Genomic DNA, 18,068 nt, shown 5'->3' with positions numbered 1-18,068 from the left:
GTGTAGTTGATTTCAGGAGCCGAGAATTTGCGGGACCAAAATGCCACAGGGTGTAACTGGTTTGTTTCTGGATCTCTTTGCGATAGGACTGCACCCATCGCAAGACTGGAGGCGTCGGTTTCTACGATGTAAGGAAGCTCTGGGCGGGGATGTCTCAAAACAGGAGCGGAGATAAACTTGGCTTTTAACTCTTGGAAGGCTTGCTCCGCCTCGGTAGACCACACAAAGCGTTTGTTTTTCCTTAGAAGGGCAGTAATGGGCTGGACTATTCGGGAGAATTCTGGAATGAATCTGCGGTAGAAATTGGCGAAACCCAACATGCTTTGGACTCCTTTCACTGACGTTGGTGATGGCCACTTAATGATAGCGTCTACCTTTCTTGAATCCATGTGGACTCCATTTGGTGACAGAATGAATCCCAGAAATTCGACCTTGGTGACATGGAAAACGCACTTCTCAAGCTTGGCAAAGAGTTTATGTTGGCGAAGCCTCTCAAGAACTGCCCTGACGTGTTTCCGGTGATCGGCCTCAGAGGATGAATATATAAGGATATTGTGGATGTAGACAACTGTACACACGTCAATTAGTTCTCTGAGGACGTCATTCATGAAGTACTGGAAGGAGGCCGGGGCGTTACATAGTCCAAAGGGCATTACTTGATATTCAAATAATCCATACTTGGTGCGGAAGGCCGTCTTCCATTCGTCGCCCTCTTTTATTCGGACCAAGTGGTAAGCTCCTCTGAGATCCAACTTCGTATAAATGCGAGCATTCTTGACTTGGTCTAGAAGATCAGGGATCAATGGCAAAGGATATCTGTTCTTGACTGTAATCTGATTCAGGGCGGGATAATCGATACATGTTCTGAGATCCCCTTCCTTTTTCGGAACGAAGAACAGAGCTGAAGAGGCTGGAGACTTAGAAGGACGAATAAATCCATTGGCCAGGTATTGGTCCAAATACTGCCTAAGGTGGAGATTTTCTGGTTCGGTGAGAGCATAAATCCTACTACATGGAGGAGTGGACCCAGGTACCAGGTCTATCTGACAGTCGTATGACCTGTGCGGGGGTAGGGAGTTGGCTTGTTCTTTCTGGAAGACATCTTGGAACTCTAGATATTCAGGAGGCAGTTGGGGACCCTCGGATGTAATTGCTGCCAGCTTAATGTCGGACTTCAGATAACAAGTGGAGGAATATTCCGGAAACTGAATCGTCTTTGCTCGCCAATCAATTTGAGGATTGTGTTTTTCTAACCAAGGCATCCCCAGGATAATTTGAAACTGAGGGGCCTTGATCACATCAAACACGATCTCCTCACGATGTCCATTTTGGCTTACTAACGTCACTCCCTCGGTGGTATGGGTAACTGGTCCGGAAGCTATTTCCGTACCATCCACTGTGGTAATAACGTCTTTAACCATTTTAGGACAGAGAGGTAGATTCATCCTGGATGCCATCTCGCGATCCACATAATTGCCGATTGCTCCACTGTCAATGTATGCCTTGATGGCATGCAAACGATCTGGCTTCTCGGGGCTTATTAGGACCATGGGCATGATGAAATGCGAGGTCAAAGAACTGGTTTTAACGATCGGCAAGCGGACCTCTACACTTGTCGGGCGAGGTCGTTTCCCGATTCTGGCTTTTCGATGCTTTTGTCGGAAGCTCCCACGGTCTTCTTAGCAGGTTTCACCGGGCATTCACGAAGAAAATGTCCTGAATTCCCACAATAGAGGCACAATTGCAGCTGTCTTCTTCTTTCTCGTTCCTTTTGTATTAATGGCCCTTTCACGACACCTATTTGCATGGGTTCTACGGTATCGACTCCTTTGGCGGAACTCTGTGGTCTTGAAAAAACCCGAGCTTCGAATCTGGAGCGATCAGCCTTCCTATTCTGTAACCTGTGATCCAGTTGAACCACCAGGTCAATATATTCAGAACAATCTTGCGGCAGATTTACTACTTGGGCCAGGACATCTTTGAGTTCTCCACGCAACCCCCTATAAAACAGCGTAATCCTTTTATCCTCGGGCCATCTGGCTTCAACTACCAGTCTGTTAAATGATGCAATATATGCCAGAAGATCCTGATTACCTTGTCGTAAAGAGAGGAGTTCTTTATCTAAGGCCTGTCCCTGAGAGTGTCTGGCAAATAGTCTTTCCATACTGGACTGGAAGGCCTGAAAATTACGAAGAATCGGGTCATCCTGGGTTACCAGGGGAATGGACCAGTCTGCAGCACTGCCACTTAGATATGAAAGTACGAAGGCCACTTTGGCCTGATCAGTGGGAAATGCAGCTGGCCTACACAGGAAGTGCAGACGACATTGATTGATGAACACTGCAAACCTTTTGGGATCGCCTGAGAAGCGTTCGGGTGGAGCCAAAGGCACATTTCCAGGTAGATTAATTTGTACAGGATTAGTGGAGGTCGCTGGGATATTACCCCCCCCTGGGGTCGGCAGCGGTGTTTGCCCCGCCTGCGTTTGTAACAACTGTCTAGCAAGATCATCTGTGCGCTCTTTGGACACAATTAGCTCCCTCCTTAGGGCGTTCGTTTCCTGGCGTGCTGCTAGTACTTCTGCTCTTAATTCCCCTAGCAACTGGGCTAGTTGGTCAGTATCTGAGGTTTCCATTGCGCCTGGGTGGAGGATTTGTGGTGGGCTTCACGTTCTGTAACGCTCACCTGATTTCCACGGAGGCGCTGGGCTGGACTGAGCTGTCGCCGTGTCTTCTAGTGTGACTCGTAGATCTCGGCCTTCTCCTAGGGCTGGTCCCCTTCTCACGATGTACCGGACGTTTAGAATGAGGTGTCTGCAGACGGAAGAACAAGGATTTAGGAACTGGATTGACTGAACTTCTCCTTCCTCAGTCCTCTTATTCGAACCAAGGGCGTGGCTTGCTCACCTTAGATATATTAAGGCCGGGCTCTCCATCCTGCGTCTTTGCAGGGGCGCAAGTACCAGTTACTTCACTGGTTCACTGACAATCCTCTTGATTGCAGAGGTTGATGCTGGAAGATACCGCCGTTTACCGCACGAGCGGTTTCTTGATAGTTATTGAAGCACCCTTAATTTAGTCCCTTGCTCAGTCTCAGGGTGTCAAGATTGAAATTGTAGAGGAATGATGCGGCGAGCAGGTGAGTAGGGAAGATGACCGGTTGCTGTCACCCTTTCTAATGTCTCTCTTTGTCTTGCAGGTTTAGGTGCAATGGACGCTGATGAATAAGTGCCCAGGATCGTGCAAGCGCGTATGTACGAAGAAGATGAAGCGCGGTGCACGTAAGTAAAATGACTGCTGTTTGTTTCAAAAGCACGCCTTAATGTCTCTTTTGTCCTTGCAGATCGTGGATGCAGAGAGCGTTGCTAGATGGATGCCGGCGAACGTGCGAGCGCGTAAGTAGAAAGTTTATGGTTGGTTTAGAATGCACCTTAAAATGTCTCCCTTTGTTTTGCAGATGCCGGCATGCAGCGCTTCTTGAAGTTCAGAATGTGCGGAGCGCAGGTAAGCAATTCAAGAATGCAATGCTTAATCAAGTCCTTTTCTTTGCAGATGTCGATGGGGAGCCGAAGAAAGCGGCGGAAGGCTTTGGAAGATGCCGCCGTATTTGGTAAGTAAGAGCGCTGCTCTCGAATTGAATTCTGCTAACCTGTTGTTTTGTCTTGGCAGGTGCAGCTGAGGATCGGATCTCTAGCAGGTAAGGAATTTGTTTTCACAGGAACTGGAGCTGAAGAATCTCAGGAAGACTGGAGCTGACACGGTGAGCGTCCTGCTGCAGATGCAGAATAACGCGAAGCACGTTTCATCAATCGGGTGTGGTTTAAATAGCCTTCTGTAGTGCTTAGGCGTCTTCTTCCACAGCCTCGCCCAGGTAAGAAAAGAGTTCCTGTGTTCTGATTCCAGGGAGTGGCTCCTGCCCCACCCAGACAGGAAAAGTAGTTCCAGGCAGAGAAGGATCAGAAGACCATCGAGCTGGTAAGTAAGCAGCATGGTCTGCTGCAGGTAGGTCCACCCAAGCACTCTTAAGCATTATGAGCCCGGCGCTTCCAGCGCCGGGACCGGTCATCTTTATGAGCCTGGTGCCACTGGCGCCAGGACAAGGTCCAAAAGGTCCCGATAGGGACTGGCTGGCACCCAGGATCAAGGTTATGGGCCTGCTTCCAAGGATGTGAGGCAAGTCCTGACCCCTTGGAAGCAGGGATCATGACAGCACCCCCCCGCAAGGCCTCTCCCAAGCTTGACTTCTCCGGGGGTCTTGGTTTGTTAGGAAATGTTCGATGAAATTTCTTGACTAAACGAGGTGCGTGGACATGTTCTGCAGGTTCCCAAGACCTTTCCTGGGGGCCATAACCTTTCCAGTCAATCAGGTAGTATAGCCTTGATTTGGAGATTTTGGAATCTAAGATGTTTTTGATTTCAAACTCGAGTTCTCCATCAACTAGGATAGGTTCTGGAGATTTATTCAATCGGGTCTCTGGCTCCACAGGTTTTAGTAGCGAGACATGGAAGACTGGGTGCATTTTCATATGAGGGGGCAAGTCCAACTTGACTGCCACTGGGTTTATTATGGTAGTGATTGAGTAGGGTCCCAGGTATCTTGGGTTGAAGGTGCGCGGTCCTTTTAGGGATAAATGTTTGGTGGATAACCAGACTTGATCTCCTACTTGATATTGAGGGGCCTCCTTCCGATGTTGGTCTGCTCCTTTCTTGTTTTGTTCCTTAGCCCTTTGCAGATGAGAAGTGGCTTCCTTAAAGGCTTGGGTGATTGCAGAATGCAGGTGGTCTACTGCTGGTGTCCCTAGATCCTGAGGTGGATCCAGATTAGAGGTTCGAGGATGGCTACCATATAAAAGAAAAAACAGGGTTTTTCCGGTTCCAGAGTGGACTGAATTATTGTAAGCGTACTCGGCTATCCAAAGGATGTCCTTCCAAGTTCTTTCTGTTTGTTGCAGCATGCAGCGTAAGTACTGTTCCAAAGTTTGATTGGTCCTCTCGGTCTGTCCATCGGTTTGGGGGTGGTGACTGGTTGAAAGCCTTACATTAATTTGAGCCAACCGACAGCAACTCTGCCAAAAGTGGGAGACAAATTGACTTCCTCTATCCGAGATTAAAACTGAAGAAAAACCGTGCAACCGAACAATGTTTTCGAGAAACTCCCGGGCCAGGATTGCTGCTGACGGTAGACCTTTCAGTGGGATGAAGTGCGCCATCTTGGAGAATAGGTCCACGATTACTAAGATCGTATTATATCCGGAACATGAAGGTAAGTTGGTGATGAAATCCATGGAGAGAGTATGCCAGGGACGAGGTGGGATGTCAAGTGGGCGTAAGAGGCCTGCTGGTTTCTCCTTTTGACTTTTATTTTGAGCGCACACTCCACAGGACATTACAAAGTCTCTGATATCCTTTCTCCAAGACGGCCACCAGAAGTGACGCTTGATCTTTTCCGAGGTCTTGGCCATACCGGGGTGTCCCTCCATTAGGGAGTCGTGATAATAAGAGATGACTCGATTCTGTAAACTAGCACAGGGTAGATATAACCATTCTTGGAAGTACAATAGGCCGTTCTTCACCGTGAAGTCTTTTCCCTGAAGATGCCAATTCTGCATGTCTGCTGGAGTTATAAGTTGTTTAACTTTGGCTTCAACTTCTTCGATGGATTGTGTGCCGATTAGACCTAGGATTCTTTGTTCGGGAATGATAGGTACGGGCTCAGGATTGACCATGTGCTCTTCCACTCCCATCCGGGAAAGGGCATCAGCTTTACCGTTCTTGTTGCCTGGTCGGTAGGTAATGACGAAGTCAAACTCGGCAAAAAATAGTGCCCAGCGGAGTTGTCTGGAGGATTGAGCTTTAGCTGTCTTTAGGTATTGTAAGTTGCGATGGTCTGTAATCACTGTGACTGTGTGTCTGGCACCCAGAAGATAGTGTCGCCAGCCCTTGAAGGCGGACTTAATAGCCAGAAGTTCCTTATCGGTAATGGTGTAGTTGATTTCAGGAGCCGAGAATTTGCGGGACCAAAATGCCACGGGGTGTAACTGGTTTGTTTCTGGATCTCTTTGCGATAGGACTGCACCCATCGCAAGACTGGAGCCATCGGTTTCTACGATGTAAGGAAGCTCTGGGCGGGGATGTCTCAAAACAGGAGCGGAGATAAACTTGGCTTTTAACTCTTGGAAGGCTTGCTCCGCCTCGGTAGACCACACAAAGCGTTTGTTTTTCCTTAGAAGGGCAGTAATGGGCTGGACTATTCGGGAGAATTCTGGAATTAATCTACGGTAGAAATTGGCGAAACCCAACATGCTTTGGACTCCTTTCACCGACGTTGGTGATGGCCACTTAATGATAGCGTCTACCTTTCTTGAATCCATGTGGACTCCATTTGGTGACAGAATGAATCCCAGAAATTCGACCTCAGTGACATGGAAAACGCACTTCTCAAGCTTGGCAAATAGTTTATGTTGGCAAAGCCTCTCAAGAACTGCCCTGACGTGTTTCCGGTGATCGGCCTCAGAGGATGAATATATAAGGATATCGTCGATGTAGACAACTGTACACACGTCAATTAGTTCTCTGAAGACGTCATTCATGAAGTACTGGAAGGCGGCCGGGGCGTTACATAGTCCAAAGGGCATTACTTGATACTCAAATAATCCATACTTGGTGCGGAAGGCCGTCTTCCATTCGTCGCCCTCTTTTATTCGGATCAAGTGGTAAGCTCCTCTGAGATCCAACTTCGTATAAATGCGAGCATTCTTGACTTGGTCTAGAAGTTCAGGGATCAATGGCAAAGGATATCTGTTCTTGACTGTAATCTGATTCAGGGCGCGATAATCGATACATGTTCCGAGATCCCCTTCCTTTTTCGGAACGAAGAACAGAGCTGAAGAGGCTGGAGACTTAGAAGGACGAATAAATCCATTGGCCAGGTATTGGTCCAAATACTGCCTAAGGTTGAGATTTTCTGGTTCGGTGAGAGCATAAATCCTACTACATGGAGGAGTGGACCCAGGTACCAGGTCTATCTGACAGTCGTATGACCTGTGCGGGGGTAGGGAGTTGGCTTGTTCTTTCTGGAAGACATCTTGGAACTCTAGATATTCAGGAGGCAGTTGGGGACCCTCGGATGTAATTGCTGCCAGCTTAATGTCGGACTTCAGATAACAAGTGGAGGCACATTCCGGAAACTGAATCGTCTTTGCTCGCCAATCAATTTGAGGATTGTGTTTTTCTAACAAGGGATCCCCAGGATAATTTGAAACTGAGGGGCCTTCATCACATCAAACACGATCTCCTCACGATGTCCATTTTGGCTTACTAACGTCACTCCCTCGGTGGTATGGGTAACTGGTCCGGAAGCTATTTCCGTACCATCCACTTTGGTAATAACGTCTTTAACCATTTTAGGACAGAGAGGTAGATTCATCCTGGATGCCATCTCGCGATCCACATAATTGCCGATTGCTCCACTGTCAATGTATGCCTTGATGGCATGCAAACGATCTGGCTTCTCGGGGCTTATTAGGACCATGGGCATGATGAAATGCGAGGTCAAAGAACTGGTTTTAACGCTCGGCAAGCGGACCTCTACACTTGTCGGTCGAGGTCGTTTCCCGATTCTGGCTTTTCGATGCTTTTGTCGGAAGCTCCCACGGTCTTCTTAGCAGGTTTCACCGGGCATTCACGAAGAAAATTTCCTGAATTCCCACAATAGAGGCACAATTGCAGCTGTCTTCTTCTTTCTCGTTCCTTTTGTGTTAATGGCCCTTTCACGACTCCTATTTGCATGGGTTCTACGGTATCGACTCCTTTGGCGGAACTCTGTGGTCTTGAAAAAACCAGAGCTTTGAATCTGGAGCGATCAGCCTTCCTATTCTGTAACCTGTGATCCAGTTGAACCACCAGGTCAATATATTCAGAACAATCTTGCGGAGGATTTACTACTTGGGCCAGGACATCTTTGAGTTCTCCACGCAACCCCCTATAAAACAGCGTAATCCTTTTATCCTCGGGCCATCTGGCTTCAACTACCAGTCTGTTAAATGATGCAATATATGCCAGAAGATCCTGATTACCTTGTCGTAAAGAGAGGAGTTCGTTATCTAAGGCCTGTCCCTGAGAGTGTCTGGCAAATAGTCTTTCCATACTGGACTGGAAGGCCTGAAAATTACGAAGAATCGGGTCATCCTGGGTTACCAGGGGAATGGACCAGTCTGCAGCACTGCCACTTAGATATGAAAGTACGAAGGCCACTTTGGCCTGATCAGTGGGAAATGCAGCTGGCCTACACAGGAAGTGCAGACGACATTGATTGATGAACACTGCAAACCTTTTGGGATCGCCTGAGAAGCGTTCGGGTGGAGCCAAAGGCACATTTCCAGGTAGATTAATTTGTACAGGATTAGTGGAGGTCGCTGGGATTTTACCCCCCCCCTGGGGTCGGCAGCGGTGTTTGCCCCGCCTGCGTTTGTAACAACTGTCTAGCAAGATCATCTGTGCGCTCTTTGGACACAATTAGCTCCCTCCTTAGGGCATTCGTTTCCTGGCGCGCTGCTAGTACTTCTGCTCTTAATTCCCCTAGCAACTGGGCTAGTTGGTCAGTATCTGAGGTTTCCATTGCGCCTGGGTGGAGGATTTGTGGTGGGCTTCGCATTCTGTAACGCTCACCTGATTTCCACGGAGGCGCTGGGCTGGACTGAGCTGTCGCCGTGTCTTCTAGTGTGACTCGTAGATCTCGGCCTTCTCCTAGGGCTGGTCCCCTTCTCACGATGTACCGGACGTGTAGAGTGAGGTGTCTGCAGACGGAAGAACAAGGATTTAGGAACTGGACTGACTGAACTTCTCCTTCCTCAGTCCTCTTATTCGAACCAAGGGCGTGGCTTGCTCACCTTAGATATATTAAGGCCGGGCTCTCCATCCTGCGTCTTTGCAGGGGCGCAAGTACCAGTTACTTCACTGGTTCACTGACAATCCTCTTGATTGCAGAGGTTGATGCTGGAAGATACCGCCGTTTACCGCACGAGCGGTTTCTTGATAGTTATTGAAGCACCCTTAATTTAGTCCCTTGCTCAGTCTCAGGGTGTCAAGATTGAAATTGTAGAGGAATGATGCGGCGAGCAGGTGAGTAGGGAAGATGACCGGTTGCTGTCACCCTTTCTAATGTCTCTCTTTGTCTTGCAGGTTTAGGTGCAATGGACGCTGATGAATAAGTGCCCAGGATCGTGCAAGCGCGTATGTACGAAGAAGATGAAGCGCGGTGCACATAAGTAAAATGACTGCTGTTTGTTTCAAAAGCACGCCTTAATGTCTCTTTTGTCCTTGCAGATCGTGGATGCAGAGAGCGTTGCTAGATGGATGCCGGCGAACGTGCAAGCGTGTAAGTAGAAAGTTTATGGTTGGTTTAGAATGCGCCTTAAAATGTCTCCCTTTGTTTTGCATATGCCGGCATGCAGCACTTCTTGAAGTTCAGAATGTGCGGAGCGCAGGTAAGCAATTCAAGAATGCAATGCTTAATCAAGTCCTTTTCTTTGCAGATGTCGATGGGGAGCCGAAGAAAGCGGCGGAAGGCTTTGGAAGATGCCGCCGTATTTGGTAAGTAAGAGCGCTGCTCTCGAATTGAATTCTGCTAACCTGTTGTTTTGTCTTGGCAGGTGCAGCTGAGGATCGGATCTCTAGCAGGTAAGGAATTCGTTTTCACAGGAACTGGAGCTGAAGAATCTCAGGAAGACTGGAGCTGACACGGTGAGCGTCCTGCTGCAGATGCAGAATAACGCGAAGCACGTTTCATCAATCGGGTGTGGTTTAAATAGCCTTCTGTAGTGCTTAGGCGTCTTCTTCCACAGCCTCGCCCAGGTAAGAAAAGAGTTCCTCTGTTCTGATTCCAGGGAGTGGCTCCTGCCCCACCCAGACAGGAAAAGTAGTTCCAGGCAGAGAAGGATCAAAAGACCATCGAGCTGGTAAGTAAGCAGCATGGTCTGCTGCAGGTAGGTCCACCCAAGCACTCTTAAGCATTATGAGCCCGGCGCTTCCAGCGCCGGGACCGGTCATCTTTATGAGCCTGGTGCCACTGGCGCCAGGACAAGGTCCAAAAGGTCCCGATAGGGACTGGCTGGTACCCAGGATCAAGGTTATGGGCCTGCTTCCAAGGATGTGAGGCAAGTCCTGACCCCTTGGAAGCAGGGATCATGACAATCATATCATATCATATCGTATCATATCATAGGCGAGGTCAACAACCCACTTCTCTACAAGCTTATCCTAATGCAGAAATTGCTAGGCAATGTGTGCTGATTAAGTTTCATTGTGTCGCCACATATGAAATAAGGGGAGCCTGGATGGGTATTCTATGGCATTACCATATGTTCCGGCTATACGGGGATAATGTTTTAGAAACATTTAGGCATTTATTGATACATTGTGAGAGTCTAGCATTCGCCACAAGACAATACTTGATTTAGAAATAGTTTTTATTTTTTTTAAATCTTTTTATTAGTGGTTACAAAATATACATGGCACTTACCACATCACATTTCACACATTCTACAATGATATTTCACATAGATCATTAATACATTAAAGATGACAGAGACTTGTCATCATCAGAAACCATGTCGCATAAGTACATTCTGAGGGGCCCAGAAATTAGGTTTTTAGTTTTTCTAATGAGGAATTGTGGGAATGTTTTATGCGTGGTGATGATTTTAATATCAATCTTTTATGCTGTCAAATATTATGATTATCTATTGGAAATTTGGTGGGGTATATTTGTGCAATAAGTGATTGGTTTTATTGATGTATTGAGTACTTTTGTGATTGGTGTTTTTGAGGATTTTGTATGAAGTCTCTATTTGACAATAGAAAATAAATAAAGCACAGAAATGTACACACGACTTGCTGAAACAGCATCTGCATACTTCCTGTGAAATGACTCCTGGCATTCAGAACACACATTAATAGTATACAGTGATACATGGGCATCCCTGATGTTAGTTGCACCAACGCTACCAATAAGGCAAAGTAAAGCATTACTTTAAATTATGGCTAAGCACAAAACTGCGCTTAGCAGAATGGCTTTCTTTTGAAACATGTAGACCCAAAGTTAAAATATACTAGAAGGTTGTTTTTATGTCATATGTATTGGAAGTTCCTCGCAGCCTCAACATTGACCATTAGACAAATGTCTACTTTAAGGACATGTCTCCAAAGCATTGTGCTGTGGTCTGTATAGAACCCAAGTTAAGGGCAATTTTACATTTACCATTTTAATGGGCAAAGGGCAAAATAAAGCCTAGTGTTAATTTCCATTGGCGCATGCAGTGTCTACTCAAGCCTTGTGGACGAATGCTGCAATCCTACTGATTGGAAAGCAGATGGAACTAAAGATGAAGCAATAATCTACTTAAGGAGAAGAAGTGAAGGTATCACTGATTCTGGTTGTGCTGATTTTTAGCTAGCAATTCTCATCTTCCCTTTCTGGCTGATCTGATGAAGGACACATCTGCTTGAATGCTTCCCCTCTTCCCAGAATGATACATATGGTTCCCACCCAGCAAAGTCTTTTGTTAGCCATAAGTGGGATTGTATTTTCTCACCCACATGGTAAAGGGCATATTTATAAGGTTTGGCTGGGTCCATTATTTAATTTGGGCTGCTAGCAGGGGGTGGGCTGGCATGTGGAAGGCAATTACAGACCTAGTGGAGACTGCTATGCAGGGAGTGACTTTCCAATAGATGGTCATTTGTGACAGAGACTCTTCCCCAGGAGGTAGGGCATAGGGGGAGCTAGGGCAGCCTGGAAGCTATGATTCTAGAAAGATACAGTCCACCACTTTGCTAATTACCCTGACTAACATGATCTGCCCAACTCTGACTGCCTATAGGGTGAGACTCCGGGCAACTGCACTGGAAGACGGTGCCTTGTGAGGTTTTTGTTATAATAGTCTAACCGTGGGCTTGAAAGTTCACTAGTCCCCTGCTGGGATTTTGTTATAAAAGGAGTGGGAGCCCACAACTAGGTTGATTCCGGCTTGATTTGTTGACAGCGCAAGGCCTCCTTCTATAAGACTGAAGACATATCTCAGAGAAGGGAGAGAGTGACCCTTTCCTCAAAGTCTTGAAGGAACACACAGACCAAAACCAGAAGAATTTTGAAGCTTAACTGCAGTTAAGTACTCTTTCCTCATCACGAGTTGGACGCTAACCCTAGCGGTATTACCGCTGGAGCTATTAGCCCTACTGCCAAACCCCCGGCGCTATTAGCGCCGGATCATGGGTTTGGTGAAAAACTTAGTCCACATTCCCCATTGGGCCCATTCAGGAATTTCCCATTCCCCATTGGGCCCAATGGGGAATGTGTGGTGCTATTACCGCTGGCGGTATTAGCACCGGAGGTAATAGCACTGAAATTTGGCAGAATTGCAGCGGATTTGCCCCCAACTCAGAGCTGGGGGTAAATCCGCCAAACCCGTGATTTTGCAGACCCTTAAATGCGGGGTTAATAGCATTATCGCCGTATTTAAGGGTTACCGCCAAACTTGTGAGGAGGCAGTTTGACTAGGACAACCACCTACCTTCAGGGGGACAATGTTCCTGTGGATACCTTTAAATACTTCCCTATCTTGGGAATTGCAGAAGAATTCTCAGTTCTCGCAATGTGCAAGTCCTGGACAGGATCCACACCCCCCTTTAATGCCCAGTGCCGTTCACCCCTGCACTGCTGCTTGTCAGCCTTCTATCAAAAACAATGTGAGGCTTTTTTGAGACAAGTTGCATAGCCCACCTTCCTGAATGAGCTGCCTGAATCCCTACACGCCTGATTGCCTTCTGCACCCTCATTCCAGCTCTGCTGGCCCAGCCTGCCCTGAGAGCCAGTCATGACACCAAAATGCCGGGGGTGAATCTTCTGCCTCCCTACAAAGGAAAGCCCCAAGAAGACCTGCTTGATGCTGATCAGCCTTCCAAGAGAGATTGACTATGTTAGAGAATGTGTAGACTAAACGCCACTCCCCCAGGCGCTCTAGGTACTCCTGACCCCTAGCCTTACCTTGGCCCATAAAGACATGTTGGCCTTCTGTTATCTACTTTATCCAAAGACATTTAAATGCACTTCAAGTGGTTATTGCCATTGTTCATTTTCTCTATTCCTTCATCTATTTTCTTGCAAGATTTCTATTCGCCCGCTCTCCACAGGACACCCTGCGATGTTCCGGTTAGATGGCAGAGGATGTCTGATCATCCGAAACACCAGAGTTCTGACAGGTCGATGGGTCTTCTATTAAACCATCCGACAATGCTACCATGTGAACCCGGGGCTCCTTAAATCAGTAACAGTCCCTATTGTTAATATCCCTCTTGTAGTAGTATTTCTTTTATGTCTATATGAGATATTCAGACTGTGTGACTGTGTGTTTTCCTATACAGGGGTGGGTTATTTGCGTGCTTATTGATTCCGTGTTTTAGTAACGATTGTTTTTTTTAGTGACTTGCTTGGACGTTCTTTATATTTAGGTGCTTACCTCACAATTGCTGCTTGGAGGCTTCTGCTGCGGGCCCTCTTCTCTAAAAGAATACAGTCTGTGTGTGGCCTGCGCTACCAAAAAGGAGACATACTGTTCGGCTTCTACCAGTTTAATATGACAAAAACACCACTGAGCTAAATTGTGGTATAAGTTCAGCCACAGCGCATAGAAGACTTTGCTCTCCATTATACTTCTTGTGTGCGGAAAGTATCGGATTTTGTCATAAAGATCGATGTTAAATACGATCCATTATTTTCATTACCACTATACTCATGATGAGGTTCTTTGGAGAAAGAATCCCTCTTTATTTTGTGAAAAGTTCATATTTCAATAACTTTGTGTGCTTTCCCCTCCTCAAACAGCAGGCCCTCCAATGCAATCCAACAAGCCATTTCTGCTACAAATCCTTCCGACTGCCATTTTTGGTGCTCCATCCTTTGACATAGAGTGAATATGGCCTGAGCAATATCCCTCTCATCTGGGAAGGCCAGTGATTATCAGTGCCGAAAAAACACCTGCCATGTCATGTTTCCACCTCGCCTACAAGATTCACCCTTTTCAACACAGGTTTCATTAACTTTGCCAGAGGCTTTCTTTTCCAGGTGCATTCTGGGAACAGCCATTTATGCATCACCAGTAATAGGTCTTGAGCGGACACTGTAGAATCAGGTCAGCCATCATTCCAACTAATGAGCACCGGAGTAAGGGCCAAACATCCACAAAGCTGTACATTTGATTCAAGTTTTCCAGGTATTCCAAAGTAGGATATATGCCATTCTGGAGCCCTGCGCTCATCCACTTACAACTCTCTGAGGGTCAGACCCTTCTCCAGGCAGTGAGTTGGGGGTAGATCTCTGTCCCCGTCTGGAGCCTCCCTCTGGGACAACCTCCCTGCCTTTCTCAAACTTGAACAGGACCACCTAAGGTTGCAGAAGCAACTTAAGACCCTCCTTTTCACTTCCGCTTTTTCTCTCACTCTCCATTGCTAATGCCCCTGTCTGCTGCACAAACTGGTTACCTGGTCACTCATTGAACTTACGGGACCAGGCTCCTGCACGACTACTTGCCCTTACACTGCCTCTGGGCCTCCCACCCACGTAGGGACTGTTTCTGCTACCTTACAGTCCCTGACTCTGCACTTATGCGCCACATGCCTGGGAGCACTTGCACGTTCCATTGCACTCTCCCCTGCCCCCTGGCACTTCTCCCCCTCCCTCCTTCCCTCCCTCCACACTTGCATGATCTGAATGACACAAGGCCTGGTAAGATCGTGTTTTGTCCTCCTTCTGTTGTCCCTTCCTTGTCTTGTCACGCCTAGAAACACTTGTGTACAGGAGCCAGATTACAGTAGCATTGCACCAGTGCAAGTGCAAATTTGCATGGTATTAGCACTATGTCAAACGTTGTCCTATTTCTAAAAATACGAAATCTTGGGGATGTGTGCAGTAGTGCCTATACCTATTGCATTCACGTGAAACCCAAACTGTGAATCCAGAGATTGGTAAAAGCAATTCATTTGTGCATTATCATATTTTAATAACGTTGTCTTAAATCAATGGACAATTGCCAATGCTACACTAGCCTATCCCTCTCCAAGCTGCCCATATTGCCATGTTATATTTCATACTCATGCAACCTTTACCCTCTCTAAGGCGCCCATGTTGCTCTCTTTAGTACGTACTCATGCTACCTAACCCCCTCTAAGGTGCCTGTGTTGCCTTCTTATACTACGTGCTCCTGCTACCCTAACTCCCTGTAAGGCGCCTGCGTTGCCCTCTTATACTGTATATTCTTGCAGCCCTGACCCTCTCTAAAGAACCTGTGTTGCTCTCTTAATCTATGCACTCATGCTACCCTAACCCTCTCTAAGGTGCCTTTGTTGCTCTCTTATGCTATGTATTCTTGCTGCCCTAACCCTCTCTAAGGTTCCTATGTTGGTCTATTACACTACACAATCATGTGCCCCAACCCTCTCTAAGGTGCCTGTGTTGCTCTCTCATACCACATACTCATACTACCCTAACCCTCTCTAAGGCACCTGTATTGCTCTCGTATACTATGTACTCATGCTACTCTAACACTCTCTAAGGTGCATGTGTTGCTCTCTTTAACTACATACTCATGCTACCCTACCCCTCTCTAAAGGCACCTGTTTCTCTCTTCTACCACATGCTCATGCTACCCTAACCCTCTTCAAGAAACCAGTGTTGCCTTCTTATACTATGTACTCATGCTACCTTAACCCTCTCTAAGGCACCTGAGTTGCTCTCTTATGCTATGTACTCATGTAACCCTAACCCTCTCTAAGGCACCTGTGTTGCTTGCTTATAAATTGTACTCATGCATCCCTAACTCTCTCTAAGGTGTCTTTGTTGCTCTCTTATGCTATGTACTCTTACTGCCCTAACCCTCTGTAAGGTGCCTGGTTTGCTCTCTTATACTATGTAGTCATGCATCCCTAACTCTCTCTAAGGTGCCTTTGTTGCTCTCGTATGCTATGTACTCTTACTGCCCTAACCATCTCTAAGGTGCCTCTGTTGCTCTCTTATACTACGTACTCATGCTACCCTAACCCTCTCTAAGGTGCCTCTGTTGCTCTCTTATACTACGTACTCATGCTACCCTAACCCTCTCTAAGGTGCCTCTGTTGCTCTCTTATACTACGTACTCATGCTACCCTAACCCTCTCTAAGGTGCCTCTGTTGCTCTCTTATACTACGTACTCATGCTACCTTAATCCTCTGTAAGGGGCCTGTATTGCTAACTTATACTATGTGCTATTGCTATCCTAACCTTCTGTGAGGCAACTGTGTTGCTCTCTTATACTGTGTACTCTTGCAGCCCCTCTCTAAGGCGATTTGTTGCTCTCTTATACTATGTACTCATGCTACCCTAACCCTCTGAAAGGCACCTGTGTTGCTCTCTTATACCATGTGCTCATGCTACCCCAACCCTCTCTAAGGTGCCTGTATTGATCTTGTATACTATGTACTCATGCTAACCTAACCCTCTCTAAGGAGCCTTTTTTGCTCTCTTGTACTATGTGCTCATGCTACCCTAACCCTCTGTAAGGCACCTGTGTTGCTCTCTTATACTATGTCCTCATGAGTCCCTAATCCTCTCTAAGGTGCCTGTGTTGCTCTACTATACTATGTACTTTTGCTACCCTAACCCTCTCTAATGTGCATGTGTTGCTCTCTTATACTATGTCCTCATACGTCCATAACCCTCTCTAAGGCGCCTGTGTTGCTCTCTTATACTGTGTACTCATGCTACCATAACCCTCTCTAAGGCGCCTTTGTTGCTCTCTTATCCTATGTACTCGTGCTGCCCTAACCCTCTCTAGGGTGCCTGTGTTGTTCTCCTATACTATGTACTTTTGCTACCCTAACCCTCTCTAATGTGCATGTGTTGCTCTCTTGTACTATGTCCTCATGCGTCCATAACCCTCTCTAAGGCACCTGTGTTGCTCTCTTATACTATGTACTCATGCTACCATAACCCTCTCTACGGTGACTTTGTTGCTCTTTTATACTATGTACTCTTGCTGCCCTAACCCACTCTAAGGTGCCTGTTTTGCTCTCTTATACTATGTAGTCATGCTACCATAACCCTCTCTAAGGTGCCTTTGTTGCTCTCTAATACCATGTACACATGCTACCATAACCCTCTCTAAGGCGCCTTTGTTGCTCTCTTATACTATGTACTCTTGCTGCCTTAACCCTCTCTAAGGCGCCTTTGTTGCTCTCTTATTTTATGTACTCTTGCTGCCTTAACCCTCTCTAAGGTGCCAGTGTTGCTCTCTTATACTATGTACTCATGTTACCCTAACCCTCTCTAAGGCACCTGTGTTGCTTGCTTATAAATTGTACTCATGCATCCCTAACTCTCTCTAAAGCGCCTTTGTTGCTGTCTTATGCTATGTACTCTTACTGCCCTAACCCTCTCTAAGGTGCCTGTGTTGCTCTCTTATACTACATGCTCATGTGCCCAGCCCTCTCTAAGGCCCTGTGTTGCTTTCTCATACCACATACTCATACTACCCGAACCATCTCTAAGGTGCCTCTGTTGCTCTCTTATACTACGTACTCATGTTACCCTAACCCTCTGTAAGGTGCCTCTGTTGCTCTCTTATACTACATACTCATGCTACCCTAATCCTCTCTAAGGTGCAGTATTGCTCTCTTATACTATGTGCTATTGCTACCCTAACCCTCTCTAAGGTGCCTTTGTTGCTCTCTTATACTATGAACTCTTGCTGCCCTAACCCACTCTAAGGTGCCTGTTTTGCTCTCTTATACTATGTAGTCATGCTACCATAACCTTCTCTAAGGCGCCTTTGTTGCTCTCTTATACTATGTACTCATGCTACCATAACCCTCTCTGAGGCACCTTTGTTGCTCTCTTATACTATGTACTCTTGCTGCCTTAACCCTCTCTAAGGTGCCTGTGTTGCTCTCTTATACTATGTACTCATGCTACCATAACCCTCTCCAAGGCACCTTTGTTGCTGTCTTATACATGTACTCTTGCTGCCCTAACCCACTCTAAG

This window comes from Ambystoma mexicanum, chromosome 7p (assembly GCF_040938575.1).
Source record: "Ambystoma mexicanum isolate Mex_15411 chromosome 7p, UKY_AmexF1_1, whole genome shotgun sequence".
Lineage (NCBI taxonomy): Eukaryota > Metazoa > Chordata > Amphibia > Caudata > Ambystomatidae > Ambystoma > Ambystoma mexicanum.
The sequence above is the reverse complement of the archived record's forward strand: the minus strand, read 5'-3'. Positions refer to the sequence as shown.